At 37.3% G+C, this 6,948-nt stretch overlaps 1 non-coding gene across 1 annotated transcript; it reads right to left on the minus strand.

Moving 5' to 3' along the window:
- Positions 1 to 211: 211 nt before the first annotated feature.
- LOC123325158 lies at positions 212 to 315 on the minus strand. Its single transcript, XR_006540266.1, has one exon. It is a non-coding gene; the product is annotated as a U6 spliceosomal RNA (small nuclear RNA).
- Between the last annotated feature and the right edge of the window lie 6,633 nt (positions 316 to 6,948).

Genomic DNA, 6,948 nt, shown 5'->3' on the forward strand with positions numbered 1-6,948 from the left:
GAAATCATTTTTAAAAATATGGAACACTTGGGGCGCCTGGGTGGCTCAGTCAAACATCCACCTTCAACTCAGGTCATGATCCCAAGGTCCTGGGATTGAGCCTCGCATCGGGCTTCCTGCTCAGAGGGGAGTCTGCTTCTCCCTCTCCCTCAGCCATTCCCCCTGCTTGTGGGCGCACTCTCTCTCTCTATCATATAAATAAAATCTTTAAAAAAGCATGGAACACTTCACAAATTTGCCTGTCATCCTTGCACAGGGGCCATGCTAATCTCTGTATTATTCCAATTTTACTATGTGTGCTGCTAAAGCGAGCACTGCTCTATTTTTTTAAAGCATGAATGCTTTTGAAATTTGTCAAAAGTTTTATCTGCCTCTACTGAATCATGTGATCATTTTTTCCTCTCTTCTCCTAGTAACATGGTAAATATCACAGACTGAAGTTTGAATGTTAAACCAACATTCCTGAGATAAATACAGCTTGGTCATAGAATATTAACCTTTTAATTTATTGTTGAACTGGACTTGCTAATATTTTGCAAGATATTTTGCTTCTGTGATCACAAGAGCTTTTATTGGTAGTTTTATTGTTTTTGTGTAGTTTTAGAATCACGGTAATGCTTATTTTTAAAATGAGTAAGAAAGCTTTCATCTTCCTCTATTTTCTAAAAGGATTTATATAGGATTGGTATTCTTCTGTATGTGTTTGGTAGAATTTACTGCTGAAGATATCTAGGCACAAACTTTGCTTTATGGTAATGTTTTTCATTATTCAATTTCTTTACTTCATATGGGGCTATTCAGACCATTTCTTCTTGATAATTTGTATCTTTCAAGAAATGTGTCCAGTTCATATGAGTTGTCTAATTATTGATATAAATGTTCATCATATTCCAATACCATCCTTTTAATGTCTGTAGAAACTGTAGTAATGTCCCTTTTTAAATTTCCAATATTGGTAATTTGTTTCTTCCTGTTTTTTATCATTCTGGCTAGAGGCTTATCAATTTTATCAATCTATTCAAGAAATTGGCTTTTGGTTTAATTTCTCTATAGTTGATCTGTTTTCTATTTCATTTATTTCTGCTCTTTATTGTTAAGTTGCCTTCTGCTTTTGATTTAATTTGTTCTTCTAACCTTTAAAAAACATTTTTATTGAAATATAACTCACACATCATACAACTCAACAACTTGAAATGTACAAATGGTATCTTTTAGTACATTCATGGAATTGTGTATTCATCATCAGTCAATTTTAGAACATTTTCCTTACCCCAAAAGGAAATTCTACACACCTTAGCCATCACTTCCTGATTACCCAGTCTCCAGGCAACCACTAATCCACTTTTGTTCTCTATAGATTTGCCTATTTTGGACATTTCCTGTATATGGAATCATACAATACTTTGTCCTTGGTGTACATCCGTCTATAAATGAAGTATCAATACTTCATTCCCTCTTGTTCCTGAGTAATACTCCATTGTATGGCTTTTCTAGCTTCTTAAGGTAGAAACTTAAGTTATTAATTTTGGACTTTTCTTTTTCTAATATAGATACTAAGTACTTTAAACTTTCATCTAAGCACTAATTATTTCCATCATACTTACTAAGGGTTTTCTCTATTCTTTCTCTAATTAAATATATTGTATTTTTTATAATGTCCTTTAATATTCTAAGAAAAAAATAATAGGATGAGAAACATGATCTCTGATGTATATATCTCTCAGGCTCAACTGCAATATTCCTTGAAAAAAATTGGTGGAGGGATTTTACTTGTGGAACTTAAAAAATTATTTAAATTCAATTTAGTTAACATATACTGTATTATTAGTTTCAGGGGTAGAATTTAGTGATTCATCAATTGCATATAACACCCAGTGCTCATTACATCAAGTGCCCTCAATGCCCGTAATCCAGTTATCTCTCCCCCACACCTCCCCTCCAGCCACCCTCAGTTTGTTTCCTAGAGTTCAGCGTCTCATGGATTGCCTCCCTATTTTCATCTTATTTTATTTTTCCTTCCTTTGCCCTATGTTCATTTTTTTTGTTTCTTAAATTCCACATATGAGTGAAATCATATGGTATTTGTCTTTCTCTGACTGAATTTCTTCAAGAAAATACTTCATCACAATACATTTCTATCAGCTGTTCTTGATCAAATTGCTGAGATCAGGGTTTCTCAACTTTGGTGCTATTGACATTTGGGGCTGATAATTCTTATCTTTCTTTTGTTCTTTTTTTTTTTCCTTCTTTCTCTCCTTCTTTCTGATATAACTGACATACAAGATTATATTAGTTTCAGATGTACAATATAATGATTCAGTATTTGTATATATTGTGAAATAATCATAATAAATCATTAATATCCATCACCAAACATAGTTACAATTTTTTTCTTATGAGAACTTTTAAGATTTACTCTCTTAGCAACTTTCAAATATACAATACAGTATTATTAACTATAATTACAAGGGTGTACATTACATCTCCAAGATTTATTTTATAACTGGAAATTTGAACCTTTTGACTACCCTCACCCATTTCACCCCCTCCCCCTCCCCTCTGGCAACTACCAGTCTGTTCTCTATACTTACGAGTTCAGGTTTTTTTGTTGTTTTATTTTTGTAGAGTCCACAGATAAATAAGATCATACTATTTATCTCTGTCCAGCTTATTTCGGTGAGCATAATGTCCTCAAGGTCCATCCATCTAGTCACAAGTGGCAAAATTTTCTTTTCTATAGTTGAATAGTATTCCATTTTGTGTATACACGCACAGAGCCCCCCACATTTTCTTTATCCATTCATTCATTGATGGACACTTAGGTTGCTTCCATGTCTTGGCTATTGTAAATAATACTGCAGTGCACATGGGGGTGCCTATTTATAAGTTGTGCTTTTATTTCCTTTAGATAAATACCCAGAAGTGGAATTACTAGATCATATGGTTGTTCTATTTTTAGTTTTTTGAGGTACTTCCATACTGTTTTCCATAGTAGCTGCACTGTAAATACATTGATTTTAAAACTATTTTGGTATTTCACTATAAAGATTAAAAGTTAATTTTCCTGTAAATGCTATTGTTTTCCACAACAGTCACTGTCTTTCATATCTAACTATTTCATAATTTCCTTTCTGGTATCTGAAGCTCATTTTCTAGATTTTTTTGGAAGGGATCATAAGAACATAGAAGTTCCTACATGTTCATCGATTTGTGCCCTTTATACTTGAAGGTTAGTTATGCCAGATATAAAATTTTTTGTTCACATTTTCTTTCCTTGGCTATCTTAAATATCTGTGTTCTTCTGGGATAAAAGTGTTGCTGTCAATATCTGATCATGATATAATTTTCTCTCTAAGTCATGTGGACTTTCTGCCAAAATGCTCAAAGAAATTTTCTCCCTCTTTAAAATCTGGTAATTTACAAGAATGTATTGGTGTTGGTCATTTTGACTCACTATTCACAGATACACAATGTTCTTTTTCTTTTTTTTTTTTTTTAAAAGATTTTATTTATTTATTTGAGACAGAAAGAGAGAGCACACGAGAGGGGGGAGGGTCAGAGGGAGAAGCAGGCTCCCCGCCGAGCAGGGAGCCTGATGTGGGACTCGATCCCCGGACTCCAAGATCATGACCTGAGCCGAAGGCAGTCGCTCAACCGACTGAGCCACCCAGGCGGCCCACAATGTTCTTTTTCAATATATAGTTTTAAATATTTTAAAGAAAGTGTTGTGTCAGTCCCAGCCTATTGATAGTGATGCTGTCACCTAGGAATGCCTGAGACACTTGCCTGGGCCCATGTTAGTTGTGGCAAACTCCAATAGACATTTCCTAGACTGGAGCCAAAGTTGGTGCTAGACCATTCCTTGTCATACTTATTATGATTGCAGGGCACACCTGAGCAAAAGCCATCAGAGACTTAGAAGAACAAAATTTATTACTGGCAGATTCTGAAGGATGCAGGGCATGTCTGAGGGTTACATGGCAAAAACACAGATAGAATGGGCAGGAGCACAGACCTGAGCTCTGTCTTTATTAGGGTCTGAGGGTGGTGTGCCTAAGGTTTCATGGATTCTTTTTTTTTTTTTTTTTTAAGATTTTATTTATTTATTTGACAGAGATACAGCGAGAGAGGGAACACAAGCAGGGGGAGTGGGGGAGGGAGAAGCAGGCTTCCTGCAGAGGAAGGAGCCCAATGAGGGGCTCGATCCCAGGACCCTGGGATCATGACCTGAGCCGAAGACAGACGCTTAACTACTGAGCCACCCAGGTGCCCCTCATGGGTTCATTCTTTATTGGCAAATTCAAACATAAGAGTAGAAATTAGTGCATGGGAGGGGTGCCTAGGTGGCTCAGTCGTTAAGTGTCTGCCTTCAGCTCAGGTCATGATCCCAGGGTCTGGGGATCGAGCCCTGCATCCTGCTCCCTGCTCAGCGGGGAGCCTGCTTCTCCCTCCCCCACTCCCCCTGCTTGTGTTCCCTCTCTTGCTGTGTCTCTCTCTGTCAAATAAATTCTTAAAAAAAAAAAAAAAAAAAAGGAAGAAAGAAAGAAAAGAAATTAGTGCATGGGAAGGGAAAAATAGGGACACTCAACTGTTCAGTTATCCAGGTTACCCAGGAATTTCTAAAAGAGGAACTTCATGGGTGGGGACAGCCTGGTTCCTTATCCAGCTGTTTTACTTATAGCTGCATTATACAGTTGGCAATATCTTTGTTGGAGATGGATGTCTTTGAAATGCATGCCTTGGCAATCAAAGGCTTAATGTCAAGCAGTTATATTACAATCAAAAACGTAATGACAGACACTTAAAGTACAGAAAGTTTTCTTGAAATACAATTTTTTAAAAGATTTTATTTATTTATTTGACAGAGAGAGACACAGCGAGAGAGGGAACACAAGCAGGGGGAGTGGGAGGGGGAGAAGCAGGCCTCCCGCGGAGCAGGGAGCCCGATGTGGGGCTCGATCCCAGGACCCTGGGATCATGACCTGAGCCGAAGGCAGATGCTTAATGCCCTGAGCCACCCAGGCACCCCTTGAAATACAATTTTTAATCATTATTCTCTTCACTTTGTTTTGTTATTTATTTAGGAATTTCTATTATCACTATGTTAGATCTTCTTTGCTTATTTTCAATGTCATTTTCTTTTTAATTCTTTTATTTTTAAAATTGTCCTCCTTTTTAAATTTTTTTTTAAAGATTTTATTTATTTATTTGAGAGGGAGAGTGAGAGAGAGAGAGAGAGCACAAGAGGGAGGAGCGGGAGAGGGAGAAGCAGACTCCCCGCCGAGCAGGGAGCCCAATGCGGGACTCGATCCCTGGACTCCAGGATCATGACCTGAGCCGAAGGCGGTCGCCCAACCGACTGAGCCACCCAGGCACCCCTCCTTTTTAAATTTTTTAAACTTTATTTATCCAGTCATCTGTTAGTGCACTTGGATTGCTTTCATCTTTTGGTTTTTATGAATAATGCTGCTATGAACTTGGGTATGCAAATATCTCTTTGAGTCCTTGCTTTTGATTCTTTTGGGTATAGACCCCAAAAAAGGAATTGCTGGATCACAGGGTAATTCTATTTTAGTTTTTTTCAAACTTTTTATTGTAGTAAAATTTAGAATTTTAACCATTTTAAGTGTACATTAAGTACATTCATGTTGTTGTGCAACCATCACCACCATCTGTCTCCAGAACTTTTTCATCTTCCCCAACTGCAACTGTATCCATTAAACAGTAACTCCTCATTAACCCCTGGCTGCAACCCTTGGCAACCACTATTCTACTTTCTCTGTCTATGAATTTGATTTTTCTCGATACCTCATCTAAGTGGAATCATATGATATTTGTCCTTTTGTGTCTGGCTTATTTCACTCAACATGTTTACAGGGTTCATCCATGTAGCATGGGTCAGAATAACCTTCCTTGGGCGCCTATATGTGTGTGTGTGTGTGTGTGTGCGTGCGCACGTGTGCATGTGTGTGTGTTTAAATCTTCCCATGTACATGGCCGCTTTTAAATCTCTTAATTTCCATAAAACTCTCATCCCAGCCTGTGGGGGGGGGCCTTCTATATTATTGTGCTACCTGTAATCTCTTGCCTTACATATCTGCAGGTCTGTGGTCCCCATATAGCTTTAACAGTGTCTGATGCTTCCCAGGGCTTTTTCTAGTTATAAACTTTTCCTTATCTGAACTCTGAGTTAGGTGAAAGAGACCAGTCCTTCAGGCAGCTTCCAAACAGGCTAGAATGTTAAAAACTAGGCCTGTTCTGTTCCCTCTGGTTCAAGATAAGAAACTGGGAATTGGGCAACTACTTCCTACCACTTACTTAGCACCAGTTTTAGGGTAGGGCAAGAGTAAATAAACACACCACAAAATTTCCTACCATTTTGAGTGTGGCTTTTTCTTGACTGGGCATTCATCTGGTTACTGTAAACCTTTGGCTGTTTTTCAGACCTCTAGACATCTATGAAGTTATCCAGTTTCTAGTTGTTTATTTCATGTTTCCAAGGGGATACAGGAGCTTGGAGCTTCCTAGTCTGCTATCTTCTTCTAGAAGATACATTGATCTTGATATTCTTGACTCCTTGATACATTATTTGCAAAGCTATATAAGTATTCCAAAGTGTTTTTCCTCATTATGGTAAGACATACAGAATTTGCTCCCCCTATCCCAAACAAGATGCAAATCACACATATTAAACTCTCTTAGTGCTTTTAAAAATGCAGAATCAAACAACTTGTATGCTTTAGAGCAATGCTATTTAAGCTGGTTCTCACTGAGATAAGAACCTATAACACAATGGAAATAACACATTGCTTTTTTCATCTTGAAAATCTTGCTATGAAAAAGTTAACTGAACAAAACCATGTACTTATTAATGTAGTTTGTTTACATTTTGATGTAATTTCCTTATCTTGTTGTGGACCAGTAGCAAATCCCATGGCAACTCTTCTA

This window comes from Neomonachus schauinslandi, chromosome 6 (genome assembly GCF_002201575.2).
Source record: "Neomonachus schauinslandi chromosome 6, ASM220157v2, whole genome shotgun sequence".
NCBI classification, from domain to species: Eukaryota; Metazoa; Chordata; class Mammalia; order Carnivora; family Phocidae; genus Neomonachus; species Neomonachus schauinslandi.